Source organism: Pongo abelii, chromosome 8 (assembly GCF_028885655.2).
Source record: "Pongo abelii isolate AG06213 chromosome 8, NHGRI_mPonAbe1-v2.0_pri, whole genome shotgun sequence".
In the NCBI taxonomy this organism is placed as follows: domain Eukaryota; kingdom Metazoa; phylum Chordata; class Mammalia; order Primates; family Hominidae; genus Pongo; species Pongo abelii.
The window spans coordinates 131,788,145-131,800,936 of record NC_071993.2 but is presented as its reverse complement, the minus strand read 5'-3'; positions in this window follow the sequence as shown (position 1 = coordinate 131,800,936).

The following is a 12,792-nucleotide window of genomic DNA, read 5'->3' as shown; positions in this document are numbered from 1 at the left end:
TCTCTTGCTTCCGCCTCCTGAGTATCTGGGGCTGCAGGCACATGCCACCATGCCTGGCTAATTTATTTTTTGTCAAGATGAGGTCTCACTATATTGCCTAGGCTGGTATTATTATTATTTTTAAGCCTGAGAACATACCTATGCCACCTCCCTTGGGTCTGCTCCTGATCAAGGTGGCCAGTGTTGGTGGTTTGTTTTTTTTTTTAGATAAAGTCTCGCTCTTGTCACCCAGGCTGGAGTGCAATGGCGCGATCTCGGCTCACTGCAACCTCCACCTCCCAGGTTCAAGCAATTCTCCTGCCTCAGCCTCCCGAGTAGCTGGGATTACAGCCGCCCGCCACCACACCCTGCTAATTTTTGTATTTTTAGTAGAGACAGGGTTTCACCATGTTGGCCAGGCTGGTCTCGAACTCCTGACCTCAGGTGATCCGCCTGCCTTGGCCTCCCGAAGTGCTGGGATTACAGGCATGAGCCACCGCGCCCGGCCATGTTGGTGGTTTGATGCGTAACTTTTCCTTCTCCCGCACATTTTTGAACTCCTCCATCCAGATGACACTGGGGAAGAACCCTTTTCCACAGCGAGGTGAAGGCCAGTCCACATTTGGTTTGGGAGGTGCGTGGAGGAGTGCTCAGAGGCCTGGCTTTAGAGTTTTGCTGCTGACTTGGTGAATGAGCTTCCTGAGAGCAAGGGAAGTACAACGAAGCCTGGTTCAGATGGCTCCACTAGGGGGACAGTGACAGCTATAGCCGCAGCTGGTGTACTTGGCAGTCTTTCAAGCATTTTGGGGTGTGCTGCGGACAAACAATAGAATGAATCTTTGTTTCTGGAGCCTGGGCCATTTCTAATGAGGAAGATGATTACTCATTTTTGGAAGTTGGGTTAACTCTTCCAGAGTCTTTTGAGCCTTGCTCAGATCTGTAACAAAAAGCCGGGAAGGGTTCACCTTGGCATCCCAAGGTGTTTGCTTTTAAGCCGGGTGAGTCTGGTTGGCTGTGTCATTTCCTCTTTAACACTCCTCCACCCAGGTCTTTGCCCTAAGTCAGGAGGCCTGATTGTCATATCCAGAGTGCTTAGAAGGAAGTGGGGCAAGTGTTTGCAAATGAGGTGCCCCTTTCTTCTCCTGTTCCCCCACCCCCATGGCATGCCAAAAAATAAAGAAGGAGCTCAAGACCCGTTGAGCAGCTGTTCCCCCAAACTTCTTAGATTAATTCCGTGGCCGGTTCTAAGTAATTTAAAGCCAAATGCCTGGACTTAGCTTTGAATTAGGACTTCATGAAGCCTTTCTTCTTCTTCTTCTTCCTTCTTCTTCCTTCTTTCTTCTTCTTTCTTCTTCTTCTTCTTTTTTTTTTTTTTTTTGTGAGACAGGATCTTTCTCTGTCACTTAAGCTGTAGTGAAGTGGTGCTATCATAGCTCACTGCAGCCTCGACCTTCCTGGCTCCCTACTCAGCCTCCTGTGTAGCTGGGACCACAGGTGTGTGCCACCACGCCTGGCTATTTTTTAAATTTTTTATACAGATGGGGATTTCTCCATGTTGCCCAGCTGGTCTTGAACTCTTGGGCTCAAGCAGTTCACCTGCGTCAGCCTGCCAAAGTGCAGGGATTATAGGCGTGAGCCACTGCGCCTGGCGGTGAAGCACTTCTTTGTAGGAATCTCTTTCTGTGCCTTAAGAGGCAAGAATCTGGTGCTGTTTTGATCTGTGTATAGACAGATGGCTGTTGTTACACATGCAGCGGCTCCCCTGCCATTGTGCTGTGGCTGGTGGTGCTGGGAGTAGTCTTACCAGAATTTATCCTGCCCTCCGGAACCCTCCTCTGCAGTAGGAGTCAGGTAGATAGCTTTGGCTGTTTGACCTGAGAGGTGCCACAGAGCTCGGGTATACTTGTCATATGACAGACCCGCCTGGCAGCTTAGAGTCCCTCCAGTTTTGTTTTGGCAGATGATGGCATTCTCGAATGTGTGGTAGAGCTTGCAGCGCGATGTGGGGGTAGAAGGGAGAAGGCGGAAGGCTTACCATGTGATTGATGAGCCTGTCCGATTAATTTCTACAACAGACCCTGTAGGTTGGTAGATATGACTCAGTCAGATCAGGAAGGGGGAAGTCCTGAGGTGTGAGCTGAGGTTAGGATGTGACCTCTGATGAGTGGGTGGCACATGGGCAACCTTGTGCCTCTCGTGCCTATAGCAGTTCTTACAGAGCTTGTTGGGACCTTCTTGCATCACCTGTCATGTCCCAGTGTGATATAGTCTTAGACCGGTGTGTTGGGGCCACCAGCCTGCAGGCCTCCTAGATAAAGAGATCACTGCCCTCGCAGCTGTGTTCCAAGGCCCAGCTGCTGAGAGATTACCTTCCGTCCATGCAGTGGCTCTGGGGGTCCTGTGAGAGCTGTAGACACCAGCGGGAATGCTTCTCCCTGCCTGCTCAGTGACTGGAGCTGCACTGGTAGGAAAGCTGTGTGTGTAGCCTGGGCTGGGGGTGGATTGTCCTGCAGGAGGGGGAGAGTCCGAGAGCCCATCAACATTTTGTAAAGGAAAAGGAGATTCTTGTCCTGAGAGAATTGTCCTAGAAGATGAAGATGTCAAAACTGGTCACTGGCTAACTTCCTGGCTGTCCAAGAAACTCCTCTAAATCAGGTTGTTGTTAGCGTCACTGAAAGACACCAGGATGCCCCGTATGCATAAGGATTGAGCTCGTAAAAGGCAATCACACATACATCCCCATCCTCACCCCATGGATATGTAAGAGAGGGGCAGGTTCTGCAACACCACCTCCCCGCTACCTCGGTCCCACCCATTGGAAGAGTCCCTGTGGCCTGCTCCGACTCTGCTTTATGGGAGGTCATAGCCAGGGCACTTTGATGGCAGCAAGTAAGGATTTGCCTTTGTCCAGTTTCCTGGGACCTTCAACTGCAGGTCAGGTCTGAGTAGGACTGGAAAGGCCAGCATAGCAGTTGTTCCAGGACAGGCATCATCAGCTTACTGTCCTTTCTCATAGTTCATTCAGTACCTTCAAATCTGTTGATTTTCATGCTCTCTCCAGAGTTGCCATTTGCCTATGACACGTGAGAAAACTGAGGCCCAGAGAGGCATTAAAGACCTGGCTGAAGCCACACAGCTGATCTGTGACTACAGTTAGAGTCTCACTAGTCAGAAACGGAGCTTATCTGGCCCAGCATCCCTTTTGACACGAGGGAACTAAGGCTCCGAGGAGGGAAATAACTTGGCAAACTGGGCAGAGCCCGTAAGTGGCACTGTCAGGCTCAGAGCCCCCATCCCCTAAGTCCTGCTTGATCCACCTAGGCCACGCAGCCTTTTGTTTGGGTCTTTCCATTTTTGTTTTTAAATCTTTTTTTTTTTCACCCCTCTTCTGTTGATTTTTAGTCATGGTTTGAGTAAACTCAGTATACTTATAAATAGGTCCGACTGAAGAACAGGTCATGGTTGTCTTAGGCTAAGTGGCTTAACATGATAGTAGATTATCTTTGGGGCCTGCTGCAGTCCCCTCATTGTCCTCTGGTTCTCTTCCCATTCTTTCTCTTCCCCTGGTTTGGGGCAGAAGGCGGCATCTAGCTCTGTGGCCACTCGGTAAGTGTGAGTTCTCCTCTCTCCGTGCCTCTTGTCCCTCGTCTCCTTCCTTTTTGAGTGTGTCAGGCAGCTTCCAGTCTATAGCAAGCTCTTCTTTCATAGTGTTTGTGGGTTAAAAGGACATGAGCGGTTGTGAGAATTACGGGAGTGCCTATAGGAAGCTCGTCCGTCAGTTATTTTTCATTGATAAATGAACTCTTGACAAGTCATGCATGCAGTTGGCTTCAGTTTCAAGAAACAACATGGGCTGTCTCATTCCCATGTTCAGATTTGTTTTGGCTTTTTGGATCTCAGCACTTTTATGTCCCTGAATAATGTCATTCCTCCCCCTCCTCTTGAAATGTTATTTGCTTTAAAAAGCAGAAAATCCCTACAACATTGAAAAGTCCAGGAGAACAGAGTTCCGATTTGGTTCAGCAGCTCAGTTTACTGTTTTGTTTTGTCTTGTTTTGTTTTTCCCCCTTCCATTAAGGAGACACATAGGGGAGCCTGGGCTACTTTGTTCAGCCAGGGGCCCAGGTCAAGTCTCTTTCAAGCTGCGTAGTGTGACTCCCAGTCCTTCCCCAAGTGTGGCCTTTGGTGGCCTTTGATTACCTGAAGGACTAGATCAGGGAATATGTTTTAGCCCCAGTTACTGAAGAAAGCACCTCCGAGGACACACCTTCCTGTGGAGGGAGGGATGAGGGAGGGGTGAGTATGCCCTCTCTGTCTAAGGACAGCAGGTGCTTCATGCCTGCAGCCAGCCACTCTTACTCGCCCTGCTGAATGTCCACCAGCCCAGTTGCAGGAGCAAGGTGCTTGGAGGACTCAAAAACATATTCTTGGCCCCTAGAAGCTTATGCTGTAGCTGTGAAGACGAGATACTTTTATCCAATTTATGAGCATTTAATAAGGGCCTATGCCCTGCTAGGAATTGTGCCTACCTAAGGATTTCAGTGTTTCTAGGGATATTTTTGTAGTGCCCCCACCTACAGGGCGTTACCTCCTTAACTTATAGCTGAGGTGGGCAGCACAAGGGTAACGTCTTACATGTTACAAAGGCAGAAAGCTGAGCAAAGTTACAGAGCTCAGCCAGGGCCCTGCAGCTCCTCTGGGACTGAGCTGGGCTGAGTGTGGACTCAAGTTCAGTGCTCTTGCTGTGATACTGACTTAGCAGATAGACATCAGTCTGGTTGCTGCCGTGGGCAGGCTCTGTGCTGAGGCCACAGGATGACTGAGGGAGGGCCACACCTAGGCTGCACACGTCGGGGGGGACTCCCCACAAACAACCTGGAAATGAACTCTGAGAGAAGGGCAGGGTGGCAGTGGGGGAGGCATAGGCAGGAGGTATAGGACCTGGGTAGATAGGGACAGATGGATACAGGTTCCAGCTGGGGTTGCAAGAAGCCATTGTGACTCCCTGCAGGCCCAGGAGCACCCTCAGCTTCCTGGGAGACACTTCACCCTCTGCAGGTTACCCACCGTGTCTGCACATCCATGCAGTTAAGGAGGGAAAGTGATGGCTTCCTGTCCCACTTCTACCCTCTCCAAGATACTCATCATCTGCCCATTTTTCCTGCCTACAATGGAACCCCTAATACCATGTTTCAACATCAGTTCCAGAAGGTTGATGTTTGGCTGGGACACCTCAGGATGGACTGTATTAGAGAGTGTGTGTATTGCAAAATTAGTGTCTGCTTTGGCATTTGATCATTTAGCTGACGAATCAAGTACTTAAAGGATAATTAACAATGAAACTTACAGGTCCTGGAGTAGTGGGGTCCAGGGGTTAAGACAAAGACTTTGGAGTTCAGTAGATGTGGGTTGAGTCTTTGTGCCTTGTTCACAACTAGGTGACCCTGGGCCTGGGCCTCACATTCCCCCTCTGTAAAATGGGATAACAGTAGTACCCTCTGATAGGGATACTCTGAGGTTGCAGTAAGCACAGGGGCTGGCACTGTTGCTATGGCTAATACTTTCCTCGTGCTGTGTTAAAAGGTAGGCTCTGTGTCACCTGTTACTTCTGCACTAGCAAAGTACTGACGAAAGAGGTTTTCTTTTTTTTTTTTTTTTTTGAGATGGAGTCTCGCTCTGTCACCCAGGCTGGAGTGCAGTGGTGCGATCTTGGCTCACTGCAAACTCTGCCTCCCGGGTTCCCGCCATTCTCCTGCCTCAGCCTCCTGAGTAGCTGGGACTACAGGCACGCGCCACCATGCCTGGCTAATTTTTTGTATTTTTAGTAGAGACGGGGTTTCACCGTGTTAGCCAGGATGGTCTCGATCTCCTGACCTTGTGATCCGCCTGCCTTGGCCTCCCAAAGTGCTGGGATTACCGGAGTGAGCCACCGCGCCTGGCAGGAGGTTTTCTTTGCCTCTTTTTTTCTGTATGTTGAGGGTGGTGCTGGCAGGATTGTTAGTTGTTTCTCAGTAGGACCTGAAGACATGGGAACCCTGGCTGCGGGAGTTGTTGAAATGTTCACTATAGTATAGAAGCTGCACATTCGTGGGTCCTGAACTCTGTGAAACACCAGACTCTCTTTCCAGTATCAACTTGGTCTGGGAAAGTAGAGGCCCTGGATAAAGTTCTTAGGCAGCTTTCAACTTTTAAGATGACTTAGTATATAAAATCAGCAAGCAGAAGTGTTCCCAAGCAAATTAAATCCCTTTGTCTTGGCAGATATGAAGCTTGACTGCATGCAGCATTCTGCTCCCCTCGGAACCCTTCTCGCACTTGTGGGTTGTCACAGAATTTGGCAGGAGACAACATGACCCACTAAGCAACACCCTTCCCGAAATGTTCGTATACTTGCTTCTAGATTCTGCCTACGGATTGCTTTTGTCACACCAACAACTGAAGCTATGAAAGTTTCAAAGTGCACAAAGACCTTGCGGAATTGCTGTCTTCCCCTCCCATTTCCTTTGCTTAATGGGAGGGGGAAATGGAAGCTCTGAGAGCAATGACTTCCGCGAGCCACCAGGAAAATCACTGTCAGTGGCTAAGTTCTCATGTTTAGGTTTTGATCTGAGTCTTGTTTTTAAGGCGGTAAAATTAACTGTGAAACTAACGTGTGCAAGTAGTAAGTACAGGCTAAATAAAGACACTAGAAGAAGGAAAAGCTTGTAAAAGCTTGTCTTGATTTCTAATGTGGTCAGTTTCTTTTAAGGGATAGCCCTTCAAAATGCATTACAGAGCATTTGGTAAACTTCTAATCTTCTTAAGATTTATATAGGATTGTAGAGTTTGCAGCACTTTCTTGTGTGTATTAATTCATTAGCATGCAATCCTCTTGAAGTGGATGAGCCAGGTGGGGCTCCCACTTGCTGGAAGCTGAGAGTCCCAGGCCACAGTGATATCTGATAGCTGTGTTCAGCGGTTGCAAACAAATGAAGACACATTGAAGACTGTAGAACAAAAGCAAGAAAATTTCATGTTAGCAAGGACTTGTGTGAGAGCAAAGCTGTTCCCCCTGTTTCTGCGGTGTCAGAGACAGAGTGGCCTGGGGAGGAAGGCCTGGATTTGAATCCTGGTCTTGCCCCTGCTAGCTGTAGGATATTGGGCAAATGACTTGATTTCTTTTCTTGGAGCCTCAGTCTTCCCATCTGGAAAATGTGCATACTACCAACCATAATGCCTGTTCATAGGAATGTAAGAGGATTAGCTGAGAAGGACCCAGCCTCTGGTGGATGCCCAGGGAGATGGGAATGGAGGTGAGGGTGGAGGGGTGTGGCTGGAAGTGTGGCTGTGTGGGCACATGGGGGTGGAGATGGGCTCTGGGCATGGGGTGTCTTGCTGACCATGGCAGCAGCCACCTGTGTGTGTGCCCTCCCACCCATAGGCCTTGCTTTGGGCACAATGCTGGCGAGTTTGGGGCTGTTCTTGGGCAGATGCACTCTTGGGGTAAGGACTTGGGAGGTGGGCAGGGGCCCTCTGCCACCGTGTCTGTACCCAGGGAGCATAAACACGGATCAGTGGAAAGTCTGACCTTGCCTTTTGCTCTTTTCAGTGGAGGTCCTGGTGAAGATGAGTCATTGAGTAGGGGCTCCTGGGGTTGAGTCAGAGAGCACTGTGTCTCCATGATCAGGTTGGGGTGCCAGCCAAGGGGAGACCCTCACCTAGCCCTCCTTTGGCAGATATTGGGTAGCCCTAGCTGTGTATGGAGGCAGGCTGGGGGCCCACTATCATGAGCACTGCCCAGGGAGTCACGGGGGAGAGGTGGGAGGTGAATGTGGGGACTGGGAAGTGACAATACAAGACTTAAATACAGGGCAAGGAAAACTGCAGCTGAGATGCAAGGATGGTGCCCGATGAGATTGCGGCCCACGATTGCTACTTGTGCAAAGGGGAATGGACACCAATGCCTGGCCTTCTCTGTGCCGAGATTTTTTATATGTGTTTTCTTATTTAAATCTTAACAGCAGCCCCAGGGCAAAGGTATTATCCTCATTGTGTTTAATTAATTAATAATAATAATTATTTTTGGAGACAGGGTATTGCTCTGTGGCCCAGGCTGGGGTACAGTGGTGTAATCTTGCTCACTGCAGCCTCTGTCTCCCAGGTTCAAGTGTTTCCTGCGCCTCAGCCTCCTGAGTAGCTGGGATCACAGGCATGCACCACCACGCCAAGCTAATTTTTGTATTTTTAGTAGAGTTGGGGATTTCACCATGTTGGCCAGGCTGGTCTTGAACTCCTGACTTCAAGTGATCCACTGACGTCAGCCTCCCATAGTGCTGGGATTACAGGCATGACCCACTGCACCCAGCTTAATTATTTCTTTTGATACAAGGTCTCCCTCTGTCACCAGGCTGGAGTGCAGTAGCATGATCATAGCTCATTTGCAACTTCAAACTCCTGGGCTCAAGCGATCTTGCCTCAGACTTCTGAGTAGCTGGGACTACAGGCATACACTTCCACACCTGGCTATTTTTGTTTTAGTTTTTATTTTTTGTAGAGGTGGAGTCTTGCTGTGTTGCCTAGGCTGGTCTTGAACTCCTGGTCTCAAGCAGTCCTTTTGCCTCAACCTCTCACATGCTGGGATCACTGGTGTGAGCCACTGTGACCAGCCTCACCCCCATTTTAAAGATGAGGAAACTGAAGTCGAGTGATTTCATGGCGAAGGCCAGGGCTGCCAAATTCCACAGCGCACACACGTTCCTCCCCACTCCCCCTCCCTGGTATAATCACACGGTCTCCCTGGTATAATCAGTGGGCTTTAAAAAAAGGTTTTAAAAATTTATATATAGCGTAATAGTCTTTTGGTGGTTAGTTCTATGAATTTTGATAAATGCATAGATTGGGATTTCTTTAAATTTTTTTTTTGAGATCATTTACACTCATGCAGTTACAGGAAATAATACAGAGAAATCTCGCATACCCCTTACTCACTGTCCCCTAATGGTAAATCCTACCAAACTAATGCAGCATCACAAGCAGAAAATTGTCACGGATACAGTCAAGGCACAGAACATGTCTGTCTCCAAGGATCCGTCCCGCTGCCTTTTCATAGCCACGCCCATTTCCCTCCTGCTCCCACGCCCCATCCCCAACCCCTGACAGCCATTCATCTCTTTGCTAATTCTATAATTTTGTCATTTTAAGAAAGGGATATAAATGGACTCCTAGAATAGTGAGCCTTTGTGGACTGGCTCTTTCACTCTGCATGAGTCTCTGGAGGCTCATCCAGGTTGCGGCGTGTCTCTGGTTGGTTCCTTCTTATTGCCGAGTAGTATTCCACAGTGTGGCTGTGCCCTGCCACATTTTGTCTAATTGTTCACCCAGCGAAGGGTCTCTGGAGTATTTCCTGGTTTTGGCTGTTATGAATAAAGGGCTGTTACAAACATTTGTGTGTGAATGTAAATCTTAATCTCTCTGGAATAAATGCTAAGGAGAACTCTTGCTGGTAGTTGTTTGAATGGGCATTTGAAGGGGTTTTTTGGGGGATGGAGAGGCGAGGCACTGGTGGGAAGTGCAGTCCTGAATGCTGGCCCACCAGGGTTCAAATCCCAGCTTTGAACCCGGACCCTGGGTGAGTTGCTGTATATGGCTGTAAAATGGGGATAATTCAATCTGGCTTGTGGCTAATGTGTGTAAAGCGCCTGGTACCTCGTAGGTGTTCAGTAGATAGAAGTGATTCTTGATATAGGTTAAGAGAAAACCCACTAGACCATGGCAGGGTCTGTGCCCCAGAGGTGGCCTCTGGGAGGGCTTTGCGAGGCTTCCACCTTGCGCCCTGTGGGATCACCCAGTTATTGTCTTTTTCTTGGCCATGCCCCTGGTTTCTCTTTGAGAAGACCCTGACCCTGTTTGCAGACTGGGCTCGAAGTCTCTGGCCTGGTCCTGGCATTCCCCAGTGAAGTTGGCCGGGCCAGGGCCCACAGGTCATAGGAATCCCAGGAAATTCCAGATCGTGCTGGGCTCTGCTGGTCTGGATTCACCTCACAAATTCGGAGAACGTGCCCAGATCATTTCAGATGTTGCTGCAATTTAGCTCGATTCCGGAAATGTGTATTGAGCTGTTAGGGTATGTGAGGGATTGTGGTAGGTGTTGGAAAGGGTTCAGAAAAAATTGCTCTCCCAACAGATCAAAGCAGCCAACTCCAGCTTCTAACCTCCTTCAGGAGCCTCCGCAGCTGCAATGATAAGGTCTCCATTGAATGTGGCATTCAGAGCCCTGGGTCTGGTTTGAGTCTCTCTCTAGCTCCCATCCTGCTACTGTGCCCTCTGCGTGCCCTGTGTGCCAGCCACCAGCGTGCTCACCGTTCCCATACTCCAAGTCCGGCCCGGCGGCCACCCCTTGCTTACACCCTTCCCTCTGCTTGGGTGCCCTGCCCTTCCTGATGAAATCTTGCCTGTTTTTTAAGAACCAAAAGTACCATGGGCGGGTGTGGGATGGAATATTCAAACCTCACATAGGGTTGGATGTGGTTCCTCTCCGGAACCGTCATTCCCTTCTCCAGGCAACCACTGTGTGGGACCATGCTGGACTCCTTTTTTTTTTTTTTTTTTTTTTTTCTTTTTTTGAGGCGGAGACTCACTCTGTCACTCAGGCTAGTGGACTTGCTCTTCTTGCCTTTGTCACTTTATAGGATTTCTTGGAGTTTGTTTCATATCTGTACAGTTTGAGCTGGCTCATTAAAATATTTTTGAAGGCCACATGGTATTCCCTTATGTAACAACACCGTAATTTATTTAACCAGTTCGCCCTGTTTGTAGGCATCTAGGTTGTCCCCACTCTTGGGCTTTTACAGTGCAAAGGAGTCACTTTAAGGCCTACCTCCGATGAACGTCCCCCTTTCTGCCTGCCTCTGAAATGTGTTGGCTGGGTCACTGCACTCTCTGTGAGACCCCCCAGGGCAGGGATTGTGCTATACCTGCCTTCTCCTTTCCATGCCTGCCACGTGTGCTGACCACCCAGTTACCCAGGCGCTTTTGGTGCTTCTGCTGCCTCTCTGAGCCCTGGCCCCTTGTCGGGACTTTGCTGGGGATGGAGCTAGAGAGAGCTGGGGTGCCCCATCTTTGCCTCGTTCTGGCTTCCTGCTTCATGCAGAGCTGTGTGTGGATGGGCTGATGTGTTCCCATGGCGACAGACTTCCACAGTTTCATTCTTACTGGCCGCCTCCTACTTCACCAGAGGGATGGGCAATCATATAGCCAGGCCCTTGTTGATGGAATTTAGTTTGTTTCCCTTTAAACACATTTGAGAGGATGGCCGCTTGGGCGTCTATTGCCGAGAGGAGGATCTGGACTCCGAGCCTCCCCCATGAAACTGCTAGCAGTAGCTGCTGTTGGTTGAGCACTCGCCCGGATGAGCGAGACACCGGGCAAAGGACTTGGGCTCTGTTTTCATCAGATACAGTAACCTTGTGAGGCAAGCACTGTTTTCCCTGTTGTACAGAGAGGGAAACTGAGGCTTGGACAGTAACTTGGCAAAGGCCACTCAAACAATGTATTTCAAGAGCTGGGATTCCAACTCAGTTGTGCTTGAGTCAGGACCTGAGCCTCTGTAGCTACTGAGCCCACCTGGCTTCCTAGAGAGGCTGGAAATGGGGGAGGAGGGAACAGGCAGCTCACCTCCCAGGCCTTGTGCCGACGGCTGGCTGCTGTAGAGCTGGATTGGGGCTCACACACAGAAACATGACGGCTGCCATTAGGCTTCCACCACTGAGGAGGCACAAAAGACCCCTTTGAAAGGCGAGTCCAGGAGCACCTCTTTGGCCTGCTCCTGAGCTAAGCCTGCAGTGGGGGCTGACAGGCATTTCTGGCTCAGCTGCCTGGCCAGAACTTGCAGGAGTGGTCTGAAATTCTTTCCTTGAACGGATCACACTTGGTCAGAACGTGTCACTTCTAGATTGATGTGGTATTGAACCTGTGCATCAGGTCTCTCAATGCGACCTGGGAATCTTCAGGCTCCCCGGGGCTCCCTTCCTGAACATGTATTGATTTCCCTCCTCCCCTTCCCTGCTTTTGCACTTTGGATGAACCTTGTTTTCGAAGAACAGTAGAAGGTAATTTTCCTGTGCTTGCCAGCTGGCCTGTAATTGAGCAATTTCAATAACACCCACTGTAAAGTCTAATTGAAGTAAACAGGAAAATATGATTTACAATCTGGACAGCAAGTAAATACCAGGGTGCAATTAATTTTTACACAGAGCAGCAGATTCTAAAACATTTTCCTGTGTTGAGCAGTTTGTTTTTGATTACAGATTAGGAGCTGCTTTTCTGTTTAATACTATTATCATGATTATTTTTTACTTTTTGATGGTGATCTTCAGGTTCCTTGTATCTGTGTGACTTTCTTTGAAGGTTTAGCCACATGGGGAAATAGAATCAGAGACATGAGTTTGTAAGGAGGGATTTTTCAAACCTGAACTGAAGGCTGCACTCTTTCTTCATTTGTTTGGTGGGAAACGATGGTGGGTTATTGGAGAGGGGCTGCGGATAGGCTGTGCAGAATGGTGATGCTGAGTGGGTCCCATCACTGCTGGAAGCTCACTTAGTTTAGTTCATTCTGGGGAAGATGACAAAGCTGTGAAGGCCCCCAGTGTTGCAAAGATGTTGATGTTGAAATGTGGCACTTCCAAGGACCAGAAATGTATGCCTTTTTTGGGGGGTGGGGGGTGGGGACGGAGTTTCACTCTTGTTGCGCAACCTGGAGTGCAGTGGTGCGATCTTGGCTCACTGCAACCTCTGCCTCCCAGGTTCAGGCGATTCTCCTGCCTCAGCCTCACATGT